The 25482-nt window shown below is 40.5% G+C and overlaps 2 long non-coding RNA genes across 3 annotated transcripts in view; one reads left to right on the forward strand and one right to left on the reverse strand.

Moving 5' to 3' along the window:
- Positions 1 to 25482, forward strand: part of LOC122805566 — a 2364904-nt gene that overhangs the window by 1832156 nt on the left and 507266 nt on the right. Inside the window, exon 6 of one of the 2 annotated variants that reach the window (XR_006365382.1) lies at positions 17687 to 18120. The exons of the other annotated variant lie outside the window; for it this stretch is intronic. This is a non-coding gene — a long non-coding RNA (uncharacterized LOC122805566). Of the gene's footprint in view, positions 1 to 17686; positions 18121 to 25482 lie in introns of those variants that run through there. 2 annotated transcript variants of the gene reach the window in all.
- Positions 1 to 25482, reverse strand: part of LOC122805567 — a 121651-nt gene that overhangs the window by 47576 nt on the left and 48593 nt on the right. The window contains exon 2 of the long non-coding RNA XR_006365385.1: positions 16341 to 16581. This is a non-coding gene — a long non-coding RNA (uncharacterized LOC122805567). The remainder of the gene's footprint in view (positions 1 to 16340; positions 16582 to 25482) is intronic.

Raw genomic sequence — 25482 nt, forward strand, 5'->3', positions numbered from 1 at the left:
CTCTTTTTTCCTGGATGAGAAACCTTTTGTGATGAGGTGTGCCACATAGAAGGATTTCCTGACTACTGTGGTGATGTGATTATCAAAGGAGAGACTACTGTCCACCTGTGTCCCAAGGTCTCATCACGCTTTCAGTGTTAAGTAGACTACTACCTATGTGGTAGCTCATGAGTAAAGAGTTTTTACCAAAGGGGATGACAATGCACTTTTTGGCATTGAGCTTAAGGCCATGGCTTTGTCCCCAGGCATCTTTCTCAGTGAAGCCCTTTTGTAAGATGTCCATATCGTTAGGAGTTTCAATTATGGCTCCTAGTTTACAGTCTGTGAACTTCGTTAGCCAAAGACCTTCTGTGTTAGCCTGTACTACAGAAAATAGATACTAAACAGGAGAAGACCCAGGACTGAACCCTGTGGTACTCCACTTGTCACTGGCCTGAAGTCGGATTTGGAGTCTGCTACTTTCACAGTGTGGGTACTGTCAGTGAGCCAGTTGGCAACACATCTTGTGACATAGGGATTTATACCTAGTTTAGTGAGTTTATCTATAATTCCAGAGTGGGGGATGGTGTCAAAAGTCTTGGTGAGATCTAGATAGGCTGTGTGGACCATCGTACCCTCATCTACGGCTTTGGTGACTGCTTCAAAGAAGTTAGTCTGGTTTAGGAGACATGATCTGCCTTTTTCAAACCCAAACTGGGTGGGGTCTAGAGTTTGGGGATTACCAATGTTTTTGTTTATAAGTTCCATGATGATACATTCCATGGCCTTGCAGACCAGGCTTGTTAGGCTGATGTGGCGGTAGTTCCTAGGGTCCGTGGTGGCTCCACCTTTGTGGAGTGGGATAACCGTCACTGTGTGCCATTCAGTGGGCACAAAGCCTGAGGTGAGGCTATGATTGAACATGGTGTTTAGGTGGCATGCCAGTTCATTCTGTAGTTCATGTAGAACGCAGCCTGGGATGTTGTCAGGTCCCATGGATGCTGTGTTCTTGGCTTTGGAGACTGTGAATTTTACCTGTGCAGCCATGATTACATGATTAAGAAGCCTTGCATAATAGCATGTTAATTGAAGTTATTCACATGAGGGATTTCAGGGTCATGATATGTAAAGATCATATTTCAATAGTAAGAAGATGTTATGGTTCAGCTAAGGACATCTTATCCATAACGCTCTTCTAAGCGTAATTCCATTTTTTCCATCCATGTTTTGATATTGTAAACTGCTTCTTGACCTAAATGTAGCATATTCTTGCATATGTAAATATTCATATATATATATATATATATATATATATATATATATATATATATATATATATATATATATAGAGAGAGAGAGAGAGATAGATATATAGATATGTATATGCATATTTAGCATGTCCTTGTATCTGTAAATATGTTTTGTTCATTCCTTATGTGATCTTATTCACCTGGGCTGTGCCTGCAAATGGTCCATTGAGATCAGTGTACTAACCCGGGAAACAAACATAAATAAATATAAAAAATAAATAAATAGACATACTGTGGAGTGTTTCCAGAAGAGAGGATTGTGAGATCCTTACTTTCATCTCCTGTTTAACTAACTATAGAATAGTGTGGTTCCTTCCTTTCCTTTAATGTATTCCAACTGAAGAACCTAAAATGCATACAGAAGACGTTTACAAGGCAGGAAACAGGGACTTAGACTGCATATAATTGTTCTCTCTTGGGTACAGACTAGAAAGAAGGGACTTAATCCCATTTTTTAAATGTGTTAAAATGAAATCTTAGATGCTGTATTGTTTTTTTCTTTCTCCAATCACAAAGCCTCTGCTAGAAAAAATAATATATTTGTTATGACGTCCCAGTCAAGAACCTTAACTAAGGACCAGGATACTATGAAACTCCTCACCGAGATACATATTATGTGTTGAAAGTTTGGAGCTTTTTAAAAAGTCGCTAGATGCGTGGTTCAAACACCAAGTCTTTGACTTAGGTTTATTTCTCAGCAAACTCTTAAATGCGCATATACACACACACACACACACACACACACACACACACACACACACACACACACACACACACACACACACAATTTTTAGCATTAAACCCCTTTTAAAAGATTTGCATAATAAGGTAGAATGACATATTTATATGTTTCATTTTTATTATTTAATTGTTTAATTTCTAAGATGTTTTATTTTCATGTGATTTTTAAAAGTATTTAAGGTGTCTTTTACTATTGGCTTGTTATTGCCTGAGGAAGTATTTGTGAATGTGAAAGTTTTATGTGCATTAATTTTAATTCATATAGCTTATAGCTCTGGACTGTTCTTTATTTTGATTGCTTTATATTGCTTTTATTTCGTCTGGATTTACACCTCAGGTTTTTGTTTTCTTCAATAGATATAAACATTCTGTGCTGAGCATTTTGAAATTAATGTAGAAATATGAATAACTAATTAATATATGAGTTTATGACAGTTTGATTGTGCATCTTAGCCAAGCATGGTAGCCCCCCATAACATTCCCCTCCTTCATCTGATGCTTTTTCAAAAGCTGTCTGTAGTTTTGACATCTAACCCTGTCTTTAGAAATCTGTTGTAGTGCTCCAGCTTTATCTCAGTGAAGCAATGTTTACTTCAGCTGTCCTGAAATTGCTTCTCCTTTACCAGTTTCTTTCTCAGGTGTTTTCTCATGAGCACAAAACCTCCTATCTATTCCATCACTGGTTTGTATGACCACACTTCTCTCCCCCAGTCAGTATGAGCCAGTTTGTCTTCAGTTTCTTTATCATACCCCATTTCTCCCATTCCTTTACACTGCATTACTCCTATTCCCTTTCACCCTATTACTCCCATTCCCTTACACCCCATCACTCTCATTCCCTTTCAGCCCATTACTGTCATTCCCTTTTATCCTATTACTTCTATTCACTTTCACCCCATTACTCCTATTCCCTTTCACCCCATTACTCCCATTCCCATACACCCCATTACTCCCATTCTGTTTCAGCCCATTACTGCCATTCCATTTTACCCTATTACTCTCATTGCCTTACACCCCATTACTCCCATTCCCTTACATCCCATCACTCCCATTCCTTTATACCCCATTACTCCTATTCCCTTTCACTCTATTACTCCCATTCCCTTACACCCCATTACTCCCACCCTTTTAAGCCCATTACTGCCATTCCATTTTACCATATTACTCCCATTCTCTTACACCCCATTACTCCCATTCCCTTTCTTATTTTACTCCTACATCTATTTCCCTGAAAGTTCTCCAGAAACATATAAAACACCCCAGATGTCATCACAATAATAATAAAGGCAATAGACTACAGATTCACACCAGTCTGCCCTGGAACTCTACATCACAGCATGTTTTTTGCTTTTTGACTCTGTCCTCTAGGTTTAGTCATGATGGCTAACTTTGTAATTATGACATCCATACTGTTTGCTTCTTCTTTGCTTTGCAGCACTGTCCCTCCAATGTCATAGTTTATCCACAGGTTGCTGTTTCCTAAATATTTCATACTGTATTCCCTGGATTGAATCCCAGTCACCTTGTGTTAACTATTCATCCAGTCTTCAAAGGTGCCTTCTTATGTTGCTCCAGTCTTCACTAGTATTTCTGTTTTAGATGTGGTTCATGAACAGATTAAGTCTTGTTTTCATCTCTTTTCATGCTGCCTGGTATAAAAACACTAAAGAGGATCAGATCCAGCACAGACCACTGTAGAACATTGCTAGCTTTCTCTGTCTTCTCAAACTACTCATTTACCATCACCACATCACCAATAGCTGTCTTCGTTTTAATGAGTTCATAATCCCTCCTTAACCATTCCAGGTCCCACTGCTATGCTCGCTCAACTTGCCCACTAGCTTCTTGGCGGTACTGTATGAAAAGCCTTTCTGATTTTCAGAAAGGCCTCATCAGAAGTTTTCCTACATCTTCTTTCCTATCCCCCAGTTATAAAAGGTGGTCATATTCATCTGATGTTAACTCATGAACAGAACTCACGTTGCCCTTTACCTCATCAGTTTATAGCAGTTTGGAAAAAGATGGATAAACAGATAGAAAGATAGATAGACAGTCAGTCAGGTAAAGGAAAGCATATAGACAGGCAGACAGACATGCCATTTTCAGGAAATAATCCAAAACATCTAGTTTGACCTATAATGCTGTTCCATTAGTACTTTCAGCCTGTACAGAGTGCACCCTCCTTAATAAACCCCTGTGAAAAATAAATCTTAATGGAAAGGATGGCAAGTTACAAGGTATCAATTTTATTAGCATCAGAGCTTCTACTGTAATTGCAACGTCATGACAATCGTCAATAAAGGTAAAAATCACACTGTTTGTTTCATAGGTTCATAAGTTGCTACTAGGCTATCGGCCCTAGGGCCTATACAAGCCTAGCCATAGCAATTCCCTGGCTATTTCTTTCCACACTATTTACTTCCCTGGACCCCTGTCTAGCAGGGCGACTGACGTGATCCCCAGGGTGAATTTCCTATCTCCCATCCAATCATCAAGGTTCCTTTTGAAGAGTGCCAAAGAGACACTCTGCTTGATATGTATGGGCAGTCTATTCCAGAGTCTGGGGAGTTTCTGAGTCAGGAACCTATCCCTCCAGCATGTTTTGTTCATTGTGATGACAAGGTTTAGATCCCTGGAGCGTGTGTCTCTGAGTGACTGGGATTTCTTTAAGTGTAGCATGTCCAACAGCTCTGAGTTTGACATGGCCTTGTATGTTAAGCAGAGGTCACCTCTGAGTAGATGAAATGCGACAGAGTATAGGTGGAGTTTTTTTAGACAGTCGGCATAGGGCATCTGCTTTAGGCCTGTGATTCTTTTAGTGAGGTATTTCTGCGGCCTTTCCAGTTGTTGCATATGTCTTGAGAGGTACATACCAAATGGGGCATTGTATTCTATAATGGGTTTACTGTTTTCCAAGTCAAACTGAAGAAAAGAGGGAGAAATATCTAAATGAACACCACCCAAATCATCTAAAACAAACTTTTCTCAAAATTTGTAGATTATACTGGTTGTGTAACCCTAGAAAAAAGAGAAATGTCACATGTCTAAGACTAGTGTTACTCATGCTGTATTAAAAGATAATTCTGATGAAAGGAATAATCCAAGGTTTGTTGAAAAAGTACATAACCTTTATTTAATCCTAGATTACAGGCTGACACTATGGGCCCATGTGTCATCCCCGGTTAAATCCTCATGTTTCCATCTGTAAATCATATCTAATATAAAGCACTTCTTATCTCATGTAGATCTTTTAGTAGAGTTAATGCTTTTTTATTTTGTTTTACACTTTATTGACTTGGTTTATCCCACCAGGCCAATGGCTTCTTTTCAGAGGAAACCCAAGATGGTACTTACACCGACTAAGTGAAATTTGGCCAGGGCACCAGGGAGCTTCTCCTGTTCTTTTCAATAAGTGCAGTAGGATCTTATACATCTGCCTGAGTTACCACCATTCAGACAGACGGGACCTTGGTTTAACATCTCATCTGATGGATAGTACACTGCAGTGTCAGTACTGGAAAATTAATCCAACTACTTGTGGAAATACAACCCTGTGCCTTCTGCACTAAAGGCAAGTGTGTTAACTTCTGAGCTAGTGAGACTGCCTTGGTCTCATCATGGTTAGATTATTGCCCTTTTCCTTGGCTTCACAACACTGAACTTGATTAACTACAGTTGATGCACAGCTCTGCTGTCAGTTTACTAACTGATACTTCTGATTACCTGCATTATTACTAGTGTTCTGCATGCCTTACACTGGCTGCCAGCTCAGTTTAGGATTATCTGTAAAGTTCTGGTGTCAGTGTATTTGCCTTTGCATGACTTGGTCCTCTCATAGCTGAAAGAACTAGCATTTCCATATTCCCAAACTAGTAGTTTGACACTGCCACCCGGGACAGCTGGTGGTTCCACGAGTGATTGTTGAGACCTCTGGTGCATGATCCTTTGCCTACAAAACATTCCATCTGTGGAACCTACTACATCAGTGGCTTTGGGATTGTACAGTATTGGCCAACTTCTGTAGAGCAAAACCTACCTCTTTAATTTGACATATGAAGAGGACTCATGGTTTGTCACTGTTTTAACCCTTATGCTGTTGTTTGATTTATGCTTTTTATTCATGTTGGTTATATTGTACAAGGTACCTTGTGCAAAACATTTAAATAAATTGAAGTTGAAGAGGAAGCTGAATTCAAATTTTCTACCAGAATGAGCCTAAAGTGAGTAATCTAGTGAGCTGGGAAATGCCAGTCAAGTCCTCTCACTGCAAACTTGAATTAGGTAGTAGGATAACATTGTCTAACTGGCTAATAGAAGATAAGGTAGGGATAGGCATATCAGAAACTTCTTGGAGTCTAGTCAGATAATTAAAGGCTATTTATTCTGTTTGGTTAAAAGAGTATCCATAAGAGTAGGCTGTGGTCATTGTCCGCAGAAACAGCTTTTGTTAGTTGCAAATTATAATTGTAAGAGGCAGTGTTGCTGTACAGTTGTTCAGATTAGAAATGGTCATCAAAGTTCTCTGACTGATATTTGTGAAAAAGCCAGACCCTTATAGTTATGGTGCTGGAAAGTTGTTTTGTCACGGTCCTAAGAAAACAACACAGACACCCAAAGACATTTGATGACCTTTATTGTAATGAAAATGAATATCAAACATCAAACTTTATTGAGCAACACAAATCTAACATTGCAACAAATAGGATAGTAAACATAAGGGCAGAGCACCTGCTCACCCTTGGATAAGCAGCGTCCCCCACTTGCTCACTTATCATAGTAATCATGAAGGCAGCATTCCCGCTCCCCTTAATATCATCAATTCCATAATGCCATTCCAGGTCATCCACCATCAATTCCAAATATCCTACTAAGGGGGACAGAAGAGGGTCAAGCCTCTTCTCTGCCCCTCAAGCCACACCAAACGGGCGGGCTGGGAGGGCAACAAGACTACACCAAAATGTGCTTACTCATGCCAGTTTCCCCTACAAAACCCCCAAGACCCAACCCTATGCCTTACCTCACTTCCTCCCTCAGCTCCCAACTTAATTAACTCTTTCCTACCCACTCCCTACCCACACTACCTAACGTACCTATCTTCCTACATTCAGCCCCCCCCCCACTATATTCATACCAAGGTCATCCTATGACAAATTAATCTGTTCCAAACTTCACTTGTCATGGTCCTAATAAAACAACACAGACACCCAAAGACATTTGACAACCTTTATTGCAATGAAAATGAATAACAAACATCAAACTTTATTGAGCCACACATATCGAACATTGCAACTAATAGGATAGTAAACATAAGGGCAGTGCACCCTCTCCACCACCACAAAATTCCTTGCCTCTCTCCACACCAACCAGGGAATAATCTCAGACCATATCAAAACCAAGGACGGATACATCCTTCTCAACACTAACACATCCTCACAAATGTGATAAACCAACTGCCTTTTTGGAACCCTACCTAAATCATTCCCTCCTAAATGAATCAACAAAATCTGCAGCAACCCCCATTGACTCTGTAACCCAATAAATACCTGCAATATCCTGCTCCAAATCAACTCTCTAACACCATGCCAGATGACTTTCCATCAAAAACAGTCCAGCCCCAAATTCATTCCATTGCGTCTAATTGCTGCATGCTTAGCTGCCCAAAAGACACAGAATGACCCAAGATGATGATCCTTCTACTACCTAAAAAAAACAAAGCTACTTAATATAAGACAAAAAGGCATTGGAAGACCACCTTCCCACCCTCTTGATGACTTCTATAGAACTTACTTCTTTCGCTAAGTCCGATGCCCTACCCATCCTAAAAGAATGAGAAGAAAACGTATCCCCTTCTAAACCAACACTACAAAGAGCCCTTCTCATAAACAAATTCAATTGCTCACCCATCAAGCCTTTACCACCTACTGAAGTAAAAACCAAACCTTGCACTCTACCCCTCTGAACCACCCACAATCTCTTCTCCCACACCACAAGACATTTCCAACTTACCTCAGTCGCTTCCAATATCATCAGGGACCCACATCCCTTCTGATCTGTCTTTGAAGACCAGAGCTGAATGTGCACCACCCTAGGCAACATAAACACATCCTCCCATAGTAACGAACCCAATAACTCAGACACTCTAAACGCCCCACAATGCATCCACATGCTAACCGTGCTCCGTACCACATACTCCTCCAAGGATCCACACACCTTACCTAAACCCTGTAGCAACCTGCTTAAGATTTCCTTCATCACTGGCCATCTCCTATCTACGACCCCACCTTCAACTCTGCCCCATCCCTTTAATACTCGACTCACCACCCAGGACCAATACCAATCCTGCAATCTGGCCAAATGAGTGAAAGCAGCAATAGCTACCAACACCACCCTCACTGTCCTAACTGCCCTTCCCTGTTCCCTCAACATGGCCAAGTAACACAACAACAAAACCGCTGACCACTGACACTCCTCATCCGGTAACTGCCTCAAGAACTGGTCAAAATGAAATAAAGCCATACAATAAGCTCTTCTTGTAGACACGCCTATGACTGATGCACCAACCTGCCAATTACTATGGACCAATCTGCCAAATGTCCTCCGGAATGACTGCCAGATGCAATGCTGCTGTTGGGGCCACTTACCAAAACCTGCAAAACTGAAAATGAGACAAGCTGTCAGCTATCTCATTCTTAACCCCAGGCACATGCAAGGTTGTGAAGTAAAAGTTAATCATCAAACTTTGCAATATCAGGTTCCTGAGAACAAGTAACAAATGAGGAGATTTAGCCATCTTAACTTGCAACACTCTCATCACTGCAGTATTGTCCGAATAAAAAAATACCCTCCCACCTTTTAAACAATCCTAGCAAACCACCAAAGCCACCCAAATCAGTATCAGTTCCAAAAAGACAACATCCCGTTTCCACTCTTCTGACCAATGCTGTGGCCAAGAGGCTGAAAACCATTGGCTTGCAAAGTAAACACCCATGCCCAGACCCCCAGCTGAATCAGTAAGCAACTGTATCTCACATTGCTCTACTCAGTCATAGGTTCATAGGTTCATAGGTAGGTACTAGGCTATCTGCTCGGAGTCATTTATAAGTCTAGCCGGAATGTGTTGGCTTTCGCCGCCCCCTTAGATTAGTTCCCTGTGCCTCTGTCCAGCAGAGCCATTGAAGTGATCCCTGGGGTAAACTTTCTGTTTCCCATCCACTCATCCAGGTTTCTTTTGAAGAGTGTTAGCGAGGAGCTCTGCCTAATGTAGATTGAAATCTTGTTCCAGAGCATGGGAAGTCTCTGGGACAGGAATCTATCACTCCAGCACATCCTATTTATTGTTCTGGAGAGGTTTAGATCCCTGGAGCATGTGGCTCGAGGGGATATGGTTTTCTTTAGGTGGAGCATGTCCATCAGTTCTGGGTTGGACATGGCCTTGTATGTCAGGCAGAGATCACCTCTGAGTAGGCGGTATGCAACCGAGTACAGCTGGAGTTTCTTCAGTCAAGCTGCATAAGGCATCTGCTTGAGGCCAGTGATCCTCTTGGTGAGGTACTTCTGTGGTCTTTCCAGTTGTTGCAGGTGTTTTGTAAGGTACATCCCAAATGGGGCATTGTACTCTATGGTGGGACTGATGAGTGATACATAGAGGGGCACAATGACCTCTTTCGATTTGGATGCAAAACCTTGTGTGATTAGGTAGGCCACATAGAAGGATTTTCTAACCACTTTGGCAATGTGATTATCAAAGGAGAGGTTACTATCTACTTGGGTCCCCAGATCCCTTATTACGTCGTCCGTATTTAGGGGGCTACCACCTATGTGGTAGTTTGTGGGTACTTTGTTTTTTCCAAAGGGGATGACTATGCACTTTTTGGCATTTAGCTTGAGGCCATGGTTTTGACACCAGGTATCTGTCTCAGTGAGACCCTTTTGGAGGATGTCTGTGTCAGCTGGACAGTCAGTTATAGCCCTTAGTTTGCAGTCGTCTGTGGTCAGCCATAGTCCTCCTCTGCTTGCCTGTACCTCTGAGAAATATTTGCTGAACAAGAGGGGTCCTAGGACTGAGCCTTGGGGAATGCCACTTGTAGCCAGTTTAGAGTCAGACCAAGCTCTCACAACTCTTACCATGTGGGTTCTGTCCTTGAGCCAGTTGGCAACCCATCTCTTGACGTAGAGGTTTGTGTTCAGGTTGGTGAGCTTGTCTATAATACCTGAGTGGGGAATGTTGTCAAAGGCCTTTGCAAGGTCTAGGTAGGCTGTGTAGACCACCTTTCCCTCATCTATAGCCTTGGTAACTGTCTCAAAGAAATCTACCAGATTTAGGAGGCATGATCTTTCCTTAACAAAGCCGAACTGGGTAGGGTCCAGTGTTTGGAGGTTCCCAATGTCTCTGTTAATAAGATCCACGATGATGCGCTCCATAGCTTTGCAGACCAAGCTAGTCAGGCTTATAGGGCGATAGTTCCCGGGATCCGTTGTGGCTCCAGCTTGTGGAGCAGAATAACCATTGTTGTGTGCCACTCTGTGGGCATGTAGCCTGTGGAGAGGCTGAGTTTAAACAGTGTGTTTAGGTGAGGGGTTAGCTCATCTTTGAGCTTGTGTAGGACATAGCCTGGGACACTGTCCAGTCCCATTGATGCTGTGTTTTTCACTTTGGAGAGGGCTCTTTTAACCTGAGTGTATGTGATTTCAGGGGAACTACATTCTTCTGGTATAGTTATTGGCCCTTTTGGGGGTGAGAGGGGGGTGAAAGTTGCACTGAACCTGTCTGCCAGGATGTTGGCTAACTCTGAGCAGATCTCAGAATTGCAACTTAGATTTTTGACATAGCTAAAGAATGGCTTGTGGTCATCTTTGGAGTCCATGGCAATTTTTCTTTCGAAGCTAGCCTTGGATGATTTTATGAGGGAATGTAGTTTCTTGCTGATACTGATCAGGGATGTCTTCCCTTCTTGGAATTTTACTCCTTTCTGTACTAGTTTCCTCCTTCTATTGTATAGCTTGTTTATGGCAGGGGTCCACCAGACTGGTTTCTTTTTCTTGGAGGAGTGAGTCTTGGTTTTGTTTGGGATAGCACAATCCATGCATTCGTGTAGGTGTCCATAGAGTGCATTAGTAAAGGATTTTGCAGCTTGGACAGCATTATCCTTTAGCATGGGGGCTTTGAAACTTCCCACCTTGGTCTTAAGTAATGTGAAGTTTGCTTTTGAAAAGATTTTCACGGTGGTTTCTTTGACCATGGGTGGTGGCGGTATGTGGATATCCAGAGTGATTAGTTTATGGTCAGATCCAACCAGCAAGGGGTTGACCTCTGGTGTGGAACACCAGTCGCCCATGTTGGTGATGACCAGCTAAAATATGTTGATCCAGGGCATTTGAGTTTATAAATTCTAGGAAATGTTGGGCAAGGGAGTTGCACTTGAGTAGTTCTCCCAGTTAATGTTTGGGTAATTGAAATCACCCAATATCAGGGTGTTTGGTAGGACCTTTATGTTTTGCAGTGTTTCCAGAAATGCAGAGTGGGGGACCTGGAACATGGTGGGTGATCTGTAGCAAGCTATAATTTGAATAGCAGTTTTGCCCGTTGTTAGTTGTACGTGGATGATCTCTGAAGCATCGTGCTGTGCCACTAACCTGGAGGTATGGGTATCCTTGATGAATATGTATACTCCCCCGCCTTTTGTATTTCGGTTCGGGTTTTGTGGCCGAAATATATGGTATGACTTATAGCCTGGTAGTGCTGGGGTGCTCTCTGAAGCCTTAAACCAGGTTTCTGTTACTGTACATATATCGATTTTCTCCATACTGAGGAGTGCCTAGAGTGCGTGCATTTTGAGGTTTAGACTTCTGGCATTGAGTAGCATTACCCTTAGTTTTTTGTTACTTGTGCTATTTATTGCGGTGGGTTTGTCTTTTGAGCCTTGCCTAAAAAAGGTACTATGAGGATGGCAAGAGCCTTGGCCAGTATTCGAAAGCCTAAGGGTGACAGGTGGAAGCTGTCTCTAGCAAAGCAGCGTGGCTTGTCGAGCATGTCATCCCAGGCTGACAGACACTGGATCCCCTTTGAATAACACCAGAAGCTTAGCAAATTGTTGAAATTGATAATTTTTTCTCTATAATGTGGTATCATTCTTGGTGAGGGCAGGATGCTATTCAGGGTCAGGGTCATACCAGCCTGGGCTACGTGATCAGAGAGCTTCCCCATGTCTCTTTTCATGTAGTCGAGGGAGGTACAGCTCAGGTCATTCACACCAACATGGACAATGACAGAGTCATATTTGTACTTGTTCTGGAGTGACCTGAGTCCTTGTGTTATGTGGTGGATCCTGGCACCCAACAGGCAGCTAACAGTAACCTTCTCCTTGTTCAGCCTAGTGAGTGGGACGTCAGTGTGCCTGACTATAGAGTCCCCTATTACTAGTGTGTTGGGTATGTTATTTTGCCTTAAGGGCTGTGATTGCGTGGCACACTGGTTTTGTGAAGTATGTGTTTCATGGTTTGTGTTGGGGGTGGAGGTTGCTTGGATGTCTGCTTTGGAGGTCTCTGTTGCTTTTGCAGATTTTTATTTAGAGCCTCTGAGTATGTTTTCATGTATTTATGTGTGTTTTTTGCCGGTGCTGGTTTCATAGGTCTATGTGAGACTAGTGGTGTGATGCAAGTAATTCCCTTCTCCTTTTGACTGCCTGGTCCAGTCTTGGGTTGAGAGAGCTTAGCCTCCAGTTTGGCTGTATAATTGCATCTCTCGCATGTATTAGTGTTTGGTGGAAGGAGGAGAGGGTTGTCTGTGTACATAAGGCAATTGTAATATTGCCTCAAAATGCCCAGATTCACCACTTGGACCAGAGAGTACACCTAAAACTGCCCTTTGTACATGCCTGGATAGGTACAGTGAATTGTTTTACTGATTGGCTGTTAAGGTCGAATAGAGAGGCTTGTCCTTCTCTACAGTATAGGGGATCTAGTGCTAAGGTTTATTAGTGCTTGCTATGAATTTTGAACAAGTGCCGGGAAGAGAAGTGAATTGTTTGAGTGCTTGAGTTGAAAGTTTGTCTAGTTCCAAGGGAAAAATTGAAGAGTAGACTTTGTGGAGTGAGGAATAGTTATACCCTGGCTAACCAGCACTGCCCGGCTTGCAAAACCACGCAAATGCGGGTTTTATAGCAGGGAAATGAAAGAGATAGAAATTAGCCCAAAATGGCCAATAGACTACTAATTTCTGGGCTGAAACCACTCCTCCAGGGACAGATAGGCTGCTCAATGCTACCTCTCTCACAGTGAACAGAGAAACTTCCTTCTATCCATGTAAGGCATGGGCAAACACAGACACTTGTAACACAACCCTGAATTCAGCACTAACCTGAAAACTGGACTATACTAGCTTAGAAAGGTGGGAAAACAAGTATTTTTTTTGTTTTTTTTTTTCAGAAAATAAAGCAGATACAATCAAAAAACACTTTAAATGCACAGAAATGGCTATCACATTTGAGTGTGCAGCCTACAACAGTTAAACAGGTAATTTAAACACAAAAACGACTTTGTTAAAGTGCAGGCAGTAAAATAAGTACAATATGTAGCTGAAACAAGCTTTTTAAATCACAGAAACTCTAGAAAAATGGCGTTATAGGCAGAATTAGCTAAAGGCAGCAAGAAAATGCAGAAAAATTATACTTAATCACTCCAAAGTCTCTATTTTGTCTCTCTGCTGCTGTAGAACTCTACAGGGCACCAGGCAGGAGCTTGCAGAGCTCTATACTAGCGCAAAAAAATTGCAAATGTGGGTTTTATAGCAGGGAAATGAAAGATATAGAAATTAGCCCAAAATGGCCAATAAATTATTAATTTCTAGGCTGAAACCACTCCTCCAGGGACAGATAGGCTGCTCAAACCTCCCTCTCTCACAGTGAACAGAGAAACTTCCTTCTATCCAAGTAAGGTATGGGCAAACAAAGAAACTTGTAACATAGCCCTAAATTCAGCACTAACCTGAAAACTGGACTATACTAGCTTAGAAAGGCTGGTAAACAAGTATATATTTTTTAGTTTTTTTTTGTTTTTTTCAGAAAATAAAGCAGATACAATCAAAAAACACTTTAAATGCACAGAAATGGCCATCACACTTGAGTGTGTAGCCTACAACAGTTAAACGGGTAATTTAAACACAAAAACAACTTTGTTAAATTGCAGGCAGTAAAATAAGTACAATATGTAGTTGAAACAAACTTTTTTCGATCCGACTGCTAGAATGAAATCCCATTAAACTGTTCCAAAAATTTCATCCACAACTCTAAATCCTCTTGCACTAGCTTAGTGACCCACACTCTGTGATGCTTACTCCTCCATCCTTTCAAAAGAAATGCTACAGACTGGTAAAACGTGTGCCCCAGATGCACAGTCCTACAAGCGAAATTCATCAAACACAACAATTCCGTAGCCTCTCGCACCCGAAACTTGGACTTCACCCAACAGATTTTCTCCTGCAGCTGAACCAAGTTCTCCTACGGTAAACAAAACAGACCTTGTCCTGCATCTACTGTCAAGCCCAAAAATTCCAACACCTTTGCAGGGCTCTCCAACTTATGCTTAGCCAAAGGAACTCCAAGAGACTCACACATCCTCACAAACTCACACAAAGCTGCCTGTGCCTTATCTCGGCCATCACCTACCAACAAAAAATCATCTAAATAGTGAACTGCTTGCTGATCCTCCACCATCTGCTGCCAAATCCAATGGAGTGCTGAGCTAAACTTTTCAAAAGTGGAACATGCCACTGCACACCCCATAGTCATGGCAGTGTCAGAATAAAATTTTTCCCCAACCACCATGCCCAACATAGGCCAATCCTCCTCCAGCACCGCCAACAAATGAAAAGCCGACTCAATATCTACTTTAACTAACCAGGGATCCTCTAAACTCCTGATAATTCTGACCACATCATCCAAAGATGAATATGTGACCTTAACCTCTGCACTGGGTGTGAAGTCATTCACAGACTTACCCCCAGGGTATGACAAATGATGAATCAAATGAAATTCACCTTGCTTTTTCTTAGGAACCAAACCTAACGGTGACACTTTAAAGTTAGAAAAAGAAGGACAACTAAATTGACCCAACAATCTCCCTGCCTGACACTCCTTGTCAATCAACTCCTGCAAAATCCCCCACCTCCCTCTTACAGACTTCAAGTTTTTTCCCACCATACCGTCCCCCACTAACGTGGACTTAATTGAAAAACCCCTTGAAAAACCCTCAATTAAATCCTCTGCCACACTTGGCAGCAGATAATGGGCCAGGAACGACTCCAAAATCTGGACCTTAATAGGGGAATGAATCCCCTGGTTGCCACCTAACTCCCACCCTTTGCCCCCGAAAATTACCTCGGCCTCGTCCACCTATCCATGCCAGGCGAGAACCAACCCAACCTCTAGGACCTGCAGAATAAGACATCTGCCCCCAACAGGATTCCCACCCCCCACATTATGTAACAGCATGAGCTCCCATACACTTAGAGCAAATATGGGAAAATTTACAACATACCCAAGAGCACTTCCCTGCATTAAAAGCCCAACATATCCCAGCACCTCCCTCCGATGGCTGAGCCAATCTACTACTCCATACACCAGTGTCCATCATGGTAGAAAGCCAAATGTCCGGGTGTCTAACCTCCCACGGCATGGATTTATCCACCGCCTTCCGCTTACAAAACTTCTGATCATACCAAAACCATGCATAGCCTGGTCGCAGCCTCTGTGCTTCCCTGATAGTCAAAAAATAGGCCAAAAGTGGAAGAGCCAGCGAAGTATCCCTCTCCAACCAAACCGCCATGTAGTATACAAAACCAAGGACCCAATTAGCCCATGACCTGGCCCAAAACCTACCTACCCTTCTGCGACCTATGGCTGCCAATGCCGCCAAAAGTTGCTTCCCATTAGCTGACATTGCCTCTGTCAACCGTTGAACCTCATCAGCATCAAGCAATTCAAATATATCAACATATTCTCCTTTCCAAATCTTCTCCTCCACCACCAAAGATATGTGGGGAGTCAAAACAATGGGAGCCCCTTCCTGATGTAAGGCCAGTGTCACCAACCAATCCCCTGGCAGTGACCCAAAAGCAGACCCCACAATATCAAAGTCAGACCCCAAATCTGGATCAAGTAATGATAGAGTATTATCAAAAAAAACCCTCACAATCAACCAAAGCCTCTAAACTCCTACCTCCTAGGTCACCTTGGACCCGCTCACTGCACCTTGGTGCCCCTCCCATAGCTGCTGCTATCTCCTCACTCCCCATCAGACCTGATAAAGAATTACCTGCAGAAGATGAAGGGGCCACCAGCGGCATTCCAACCTCCATTGCCACATCATCCGATGCTGACTGTCTGACTGTCTTCGCCCTCGCCCACCTGGTTGTAGCCACCGTCTGCCTCTTCCATCGAGTTTTTAGATCCTGGGCACTAGTTAATTAAACTTCAGTAGAAATGTCCTTGAAGAGGTCCTCAGCCTGTACCACAGTACTGGCCCACCTCTGTCTTAACTGTTCAGCCATGATAACCTAAAGAAACAAAAGAGAAATTGTTGTTAAAACAACCCTTAAAGAAATGCTTGCTAGCACCAACCAGTACCTGCAGACAAATAGAACACATAATTCCTAAAAATCCTTATGCCTATCACCTATCTCCTAAACCCCTACTCTCGAAGAACTAATCCCCCCTATCTACCTGCTCTAAATCAGCCCAGGCCCTAGTCAGAGAAAAAAAAAATGCAAATACACTCTAACCTAAGTTGGCTGTCTTGGGACTTGAGCCATGCACCTCTGCATGTCAAACTGCAACCCCATGCATCTAACAGCTAGTTGTCAGTCACCTTTGTCTATGACATCTATAATCTATTATTTATTTACTATTCATTTATTTTTTATTTGTTATAATACTATTTATGATAATAAATCTAGTCACCTATGTTGCCTACAATCCAGCTGCCCATCATCTGACACACACCCACTAAGAAAGGCAATCCTTGATTGCCGATGTTACCACACATGCGCACACTATCCGCTCAACCACAAAAAGTTGCAATGGCTTACTTTCAGCCCAGGAACCACTAACCACCAGGGATACAACATCCAACGACACAGGCACACTTCCTCAGGTCCCAGGGACATACCAATAGCCACCAAGGAAACAAAACCATCCACACAAACTCCACAAAGCTGCCACTAGCCACCAGGGAAATGAAACCATCCACACAAACCCCACAAAGCTACCACTAGCCACCAGGGAAACAAAGCCATCCACACAAACCTCTCAAAGCTGCCACTAGCCACCAGGGAAATGAAACCATCCACACAAACTCCAGAAAGCAGGCACTAGCCATCAGGGAAACAAAACCATCCACACAAACCCCACAAAGCCGACACTAACCACCAGCAAAAACCATCCACGCAAACCCTACACAGACACCACAGCCACCAGGGAACAGAAACCAACCATTACCAACCCCAACCCCCCAACATCAGCACTTACCAGCTGCACTCAAGGAGACAACCAGCAACCAAGCCAACAAACCCAAACAAGTGACACTCTCCTCTGCACACCATCAAGCCAAGCCATTTTCACTCCATTCCATTCCTTTAATCTTTTTTTTTTTTTTTTATACAGGTGGCCACCCTAGCACTGCTGCGATTGTGCACACGGCCGCAACCGACAGTACAAGCCTGTGAATAACCGCTATGCCACCAGGAAAACAAACAGCTATCAAAAACCGCAGCAACCAAGTAAAAATCCACTAGACCACCATGGAACAACGTAAAATCAGCAAAATGACAAGAAAACGCACAAGCCTAGACGAATACGCTGCTAAACTACCAGGGAACCCAATTAAGAAGAAAGAAGACCTATAAGTAGACGAATAACCATTAAACCACCATGGACACAAGTACAGGAAAAAAAGAAACCATGAAAACTCAAAACTAATAACCTACAAGAAATTAAAAACACTGATCTCCCTAAACTACCCCCTGTAATATGTCTACACTACATATCTACACAAAACTGTCATATGCCTTTTCATCAACACACCATAATCTGCAATAAAAAAATAAATAATATATATATATATATATATATATATATATATATATATATATATATATAAAACCCATACTGTACTCACCTCACCGTCTAGCACTACCCAAGGCCTACCTTACTAACACCTCAGGTCATCAGGATGTGATCCTGCTTCAACAAGACCACAGCAAAATGTGCTTACTCATACCAGTTTCCCCTACAAAACCCCCTAAGCCCCACCCCTACGCCTTACCTCACTTCATCCCTCAGCTCCCAACTTAATTAACTCTTTCCTACCCACTCCCTTGCCACACTACCTAACTTAGCTATCTTCCTACATCCAGCTCCCCCCCACCACTCTATTCATACTAAGGTCATCCCGTGACAAATTTGTCTGTCCCAAACTTCACTGCTATCTTCAGAAATGGAGACCAGTTAAGCACCCTCTGCTCAAGAAGACATGCCATTCTTGAAGATTTAAAAACTTTGCAGGTTTCATAGACATGTGCAATATTTTTTACGCAGTTACATAAGAGAAAATATCTTTGCTAATCAATGTTTATTATACAGCTGAACAGCAGGAATGTAACATGTGATGTTCTTTGTATCTGATAAGGGATTTGTTAAGAGTGATTTTGCACTGCCTCTACTCTGACTCTTTAACATACAACTCAATGAGAATAGCTGGTGAAGGATTAAGCCTGATGGAAAACTTAAATGTAAGTGTTTTTGTCATCATGTTGGGGGGGAGGCAAAGCCTCTTATCCAATTATATATCAACACCTCTCAACCTCTGTGTGCAAGAATTCTTGGCAATCCAAAAATAATAGGCAAACAAAGCCCAAACTCAGGAACAGATTTCAAATATTGTTCTTATAAACTTAGAAAGTTGATAGAATAACAGGCTTTTATTAGAACTCACTTTTTTAAGAATGTAACATTTGAAACTCAAATGACTGCCATTGTTTAGTGATTTCACTCTTCAAAGATTTGCCAGAAAAACTTAATTTTATGAGGAACAAACCAACAATATTTAGCAAAAATCTGAACATTTTGCAAAATTCTGGGCAGTGGTGAGGTATGCCAACTCCCCAGTCCAACAAATATGAAGTAAAGGACAGACTGTGAAAGCAAATAAATCCATTGTACTCTATGAAATCACTCATAAGCCACAAGGAAAAAGATATCCTATTGGAAATCAGAGACTGGTGATTCGGCATCAGTGAGCTGAACTCATCCAGCTGGAATCTCATGCAGTTTGCACTTGACAAGTTACAAAGAGAGGTAACCATCTCATATTCTGAGACTTCTTATTGTGAGTCCCAGAACAGTGAGACTGAATTATCAAAAATTCAGACTTAGATATATTAACTCCAAGACTGCCATTTCTAGGAATATTCTCTTTTGACCAATACATGCTAATGTTGAAGTTGGCATTACAACTTTGGGGGAAATGGATATTTACACCCCCCATATTCATGGGTCCAGGGGGAGACTTGTCCTTCTACAAAGGAATAAAAACCTTTAAATGAGAACAGCTATGTTCAAAATTTGCTAGTCACCTGTATTTTCAGAAGTGTTCTCGTTTTACCAGGTTTCACACCTAAGAGTACGGCAATTACAATACAGAGCCATAGGAAAGCCTTCTACTTAAATATTACAAAGAAATTTGTTTTGTAATTAAATGCCATTGCAACTATATATTTACAAGCCACTCATTTCTAACTGTCATACCATGGCATTATATTATGGCATGCATATGGCAATGAAAGTATTTTTAAATTATTACTAGGACACAGAATTCCATTTATCATTTTCTGTCCCCATCCAAAATCATATCTAAAAATAATAATTGGATACAGATAATGATTTTTTTCATTAAGCTGATATACGAAGTGTAATTATTGCTGTAATGGAACATGTGCAGGAAGTGCAGAATGTGCTTTTGAGCATTCTCTCACACATTTCATGTGAATGCAATGCAAGGAATAGGCTAATATTTCCCAGTCTCTCTGTCCTTCTTACAAAAATACACACACACACACACACACACACACACACACACACACACACACACACACACACACACACACACACAGTCATTCAAACATAGATATCTGAGGAGAAATGACATTACTGAAGTGAACTACTTCAAAATGTCCTATTTAGCAATAACAGAATTAACTGGCATTAGTGTCTGACAGCTACACACAGTGGGACTTGTACTGAATTGAAAACCCTGGACAGATAAACTAAGAGAGCAGGTGACATTAGAAAAAAGATGAAGTGCTCCAGGCTCATATCTAAGGCTAGAGGTCAGAATCAGTTACAACAGGTAATTAAAGAGAATCAACTTGTAATGCTTTCTGAATCTAGAGTGAACCGAGGTGAGGAATCGAGGGACAGAGGTTTTCAATAGAAAAGAGCATGAACATTAGTCAAAACATATGAGGAGGGAGGGAGTCCATTAGCAGAAAGTGTGACAGGTATGCAGAAGAAAGAAGCAGCAGTAAAGGTACAGGACGCATGATACAGGGACTTCAGGCCAGAAGAGCTGATGTTTTAATAGAGCCAGGGTTATGCAGGATTCAGTTTTTATTATATTATAAAGCTGAATTTTAACACGTGAGTAAAGGAAAGTGCTGTGGACTTTCCAAGGAAAGTAAATTATATTGTTGTCATTATTATCGCTGTTGTTGTTATGACATATTGTCATTGTTATTATCGCTGTTGTTGTTATGACATATTGTTGTCATTGTTATCATCGCTGTTGTTATGACATAGCATATAGTCATCATTGTTCTTTTTCTTGTCCAAGTAACATTAACATTATATAAAAAGAAAAATAAATTAATAAACAGCTAACTACATGTACAATGTTCTTTGCATGCATTATTTATATGTTAAGTACTTAAATTAATTTTTTTACATTTACTGAATGAAAAAATCCCTAGGAAGCATTTAGAAACAAATATGGTCCACACAGTCTTGTTCATTTCTACTAGTTCATGTTATGAAAGTAGCAGTAAGTAAAAAGGGAGGGTCTTGTTATACGACACTGAGTTACTGCCTTATATTTTAGATATTATATACATTAAGCAGCAGAAGTTCTTACCCTAGACTGAGCACTCCCTGATATAATGATAGATATACCTGAAGGAAGATGCAGATGATGGCTTCTGTCAGAGCTCCTCTCTACCCTCATCTTAACTGGAAATCTTCACATATGTATCTCCAGGGATCTACTTCAGAAGCTTGAAATTTCAAAACTTTGAAATTCAAATGGCTGAGACCATAAGATCGAAGTTCTGAAACTTCGAAAAAGTAATTAAAAAAATATAAACAATTTTTTTTTTTTTACATTTTTGCAGGAGGGCTTGCCCACCTGCACCCCCCACACCCCCTGCTAAATAAATATACCAACTCCGACATTGCACCACAGTGAGAAAATTGGTAAATTTCCTGTTCTGTGCTGTATGATGATCTCCATTCAAAACATTTGAAGTTTCAAAACTTCGATCTTATGGTCTTGGCCATTTGAAGTTTGAAGTTTTGAAACTTAGAGCTTCTGAAGGGGATCCATCTCCAGAGACTAGTCTACTAGAAGCTTTCATGTTAAGTCATCCAACAGCAGACGGGCTGCTGCAGCACCACAGAAGGCAGTTTTGATGCCCAGTACAGCAAGCGCCATTGAAGGTATAAATGTGTGCAAGCTTGACGTTCAACAGCTGGTATATTATAAGACCTCATCTAGCACCTTAATCCATGCAGGGATACCATCTATCCCTGTTATACAGGATAGATTCTAACTGGACAATGCAGGGATACCATCTATCCCTGTTATACAGGATAGATTCTAACTGGACATTTACATCCTGTAAAAAAACATGAAAATGGCAAATGTTCTGAGATTTTTTTGGATAAGAAAAGCTTCAAGACTTTCCCCTGATAATTGCATTAAACAATTAGTCTGTATCTGACATATCTTAATATTTTATGAAACTAAAGTAACAATCAAATTCTACAACTGTGAACTTCTGTTTCAGCATAAATGTGAAGTCTAGTCTTTTGTGCTGGTTTTTGGGTATGGTATGTTAAGCAAAAACTCATGCCTGCATAAAAGGTTGTCCAGCTGTTGCCATTTGAGAAGGTGGTAACTCTAAACCTGGCACTGGTAGCCGTGATTTGTTCTGCTATTTTGCCTGCTTTAAGAACCAGAATAAAACTGTCCTGTGAGTCCTGCCTAAGTCTGTCTCAGCAATGCCAGTTTTTGCACTCACAGTTAATATGTCCCTGCATTTCCTTTACTAGCATGGAATTACAATTATGGAAAGAATGTAGGTTTTCCTCCTTTTAGCTATTTGTGTGGCATTAAGTGCACCCAAACAGATCAGACCATGTGGAGATATATGTATCAAACTGCTGGACTGCTGTCTTTATTTGTTTTTTATAATTTTATTGTACTTTTTTGTGGCAATGTTTGGCTGTAACAATGAAAGACAGAACAATGTTTGATTTTTGCAGCTAGTGTTGGAAGGTTAACCTATATATTGGCTACTCTTCATATAAGTTGATCAGTCCTACTGTTGGATGTCCCAAGCTGATAATCCCCAGTTCACTGTTGCCTCCATTCATTCATCCATAGATTCATAGATTATTAGTAGGCTAGCTGCCCTCATGGACCATTTTTAAGCCTAGCCAATTACCCCCTGTGAGAATCAAACCCTGTACCTTGTGATTCTAAGGTAAACACCTTAACCATTACACCACCCTCCCACCCATTCATTCGTATATTTATGTGTATTTCAGTTTGCCCTTTCTGTTTCAGTTCCAAGAAATAATGTTTATTTTGTGCCTGTTTTTGATCTGTAAAATTAATCAAAATAAGTAGTTTTAGAAAATACAGCCCTTTTAAAACAACTGAACTCACCAACAAATTTTAAGGAATTTCTTTCTTAAAAAAAAGCAAAGAACTCCACATCTCTGATGCAGAGAACTCTGCAATCTAGACATAAAAACCAACTCCAGGGTCAATACATATCAGAAGTATTAGAAGTAAAGGACACCTTGTCAGTGCAGTTATAATTCATAGAAAAGCACATTTTGATTAACTGGCTGAATGCAAGTTGCAATGTAATTTGTGGTTGATCAGTGATACAGTTTGTTTTCCCTAGTTTATATATTATAAATGTACTATTTTGCTTACTTTGCTGCTAGTGCGGTTCAGCCTCTTCCCACTTTGAGTCTATGCAGTACTTTGGTAAGCAAAGGTAAAAATAAATAAATAAGCAAATAAATAAAATAAGATCCTTAAACTTTGTATTATTTCTCAATGCTCAGTTTGTTGCATCAGTTTTCAAACAACATTCAAAACTAATGGATTACTGCAATTTTCTAATTTTTTTTTTCTTTTAATAACAAGAAGGGGGTGACTGGTCCAAAAATGTATTTTCATATACAGCCTGGGATAAAAGCAGGATAATGTATTAAATATGCAGTATATTTTTCTGTATGTATCAGTTTTTGTGTAGAATTATAATCTATGTATGAATGTGGAGAGGAAGAAGACTGCAGTCAGTATTAAATAATGCACTACATAAGCAGCAAGCATGAAGTACATAGAGTAAAGCATATGTACACCAACTGATATGACAGCTAGGTGATTGTATGGTTGTTAAATCAAATTAAAATAATATTTAAAGAAATGAGTAGCATAAATACCTGATACGAAAAAGGAAGCACTTCTATTTAAGTTGTTTACAAGTAGTTTCAGACTGGTAACAAAAATGAAAGTTAATTTTTTTTAGTAAAAGATAAACTACATTGGCTGGGACACTTTCTTAACTAATTCCCTCCAATAGAGCTCTTTTGAGTGTATACCTTTAACTCCCAGTGGGTGTGGCTTCAGCCTTTAAAATATGAAGAGATCACCTTACAGTTCTAACAAATGTTCATTGACAGAGGTCATATATCAATACAATTGTGTTTGCCATCATATATGCTTCAAGATGCAATATTCTGATACCTTGTATGTAACATGGTTTTGGAATTATTAATGCAAATATGAACAGGCAATATTTGACGCCTAGAGGCACAGTAGGAGGTAGCTGCAAAAACTCCTGGAGACGTCACTCAGCTGTAATGAGTTAAACTGGGCCATATTCCTTAGCTAGAAGATAAAGAACTTTACAGCTCCTATGTAAAACACTGTTAACAGTATGGGGTAACTATGTCAACTAAATGTGATATGAGCATACACCTATCTAAATAAAAGAACAAAAACACCAGGGCTGAAATATGTTTCTGAAATGTTGACCAGCTAAAATCCATTTCATTTCACCTTTGTGAATCTGTATTATCAGAGACACCTCCTTCTTTGGGTTTGAAATAAGCATTAATTTATTTAGAATGCTACTGTATTACATTTTTCAACAAAGAGATCAGGGAAATGTAGTTAGGTAAGGTAAAGAGAAAAACTGAGGTGATATTGTGCTCAACTAAAGTTTAACATAAAACAAAATTTAAACACCTCGATTTCTGAAACAACTAAACAAACTTAGGATGAGTAATTGAAGGACAGGGTATACTAGAGGCTGTAAATATTTTCTTGTTTGATAAGTCATATCTTAATGGGCTGTCGACAGTAACATCATGATAAATGAAAGGAATAGTGCAGCAGTGTTGCTTCCATGAGGGAGAATTATCAGAAACATCAGTGTCTGTACATTTTTAATAATAATAATAATAATAATAATAATAATAATAATAAACTCAGTATTTGTAGCTTGTTTAATAACAACTTAATCAAGCTCCAAAAAAACATATGTATTAACACAGGCAGTGTGAAATCATGGGAGAGAAGTGTTACCAGTAACATGAATTGTTATAGAAGTGTGTTAATCACTAGAGATTAAAAATAAATCAGTCATGTGCATGAAGGGGGGAAAAGAGGAGATTTGGCCCAGTGCAGAAAAATTACAGAGGTATAGGATTGAATAAGTAAGAATTTAGGCAAGAGAAAACAGACCAATTTTGCTAGCTCCTTCAATATCCTACTTCTTTGTATATGCCTTTCTTAAATGTAGAATGCAGTGTACCAATATGGGACCCAGGGCTGATTTCTATCTACTTCGAGAACAGACTTCTACACATTTATGTGCAAAGCAGGCATTCTAAATTTCAGTTATTTTGCCTTCTGGCGTTTACAACACCCCATAGTTTCTGAAAAAAATTACTTTTGGGTTCTTCCAAAAGTGATTATCTTAGGTTAATTCTAAAAGACAAGACTTAAAATGAGCCAGTGAATTCCCTGGGATGATGTAAATCATATGGTAATTGTGAAGAGATCATCTTTGCACCATATGGAGTGTGGTGATCACACTCGGGTG

The sequence above is a fragment of the Protopterus annectens genome, chromosome 6.part1, assembly GCF_019279795.1.
Source record: "Protopterus annectens isolate FY-2018-M chromosome 6.part1, PAN1.0, whole genome shotgun sequence".
Taxonomy (NCBI): domain Eukaryota; kingdom Metazoa; phylum Chordata; order Ceratodontiformes; family Protopteridae; genus Protopterus; species Protopterus annectens.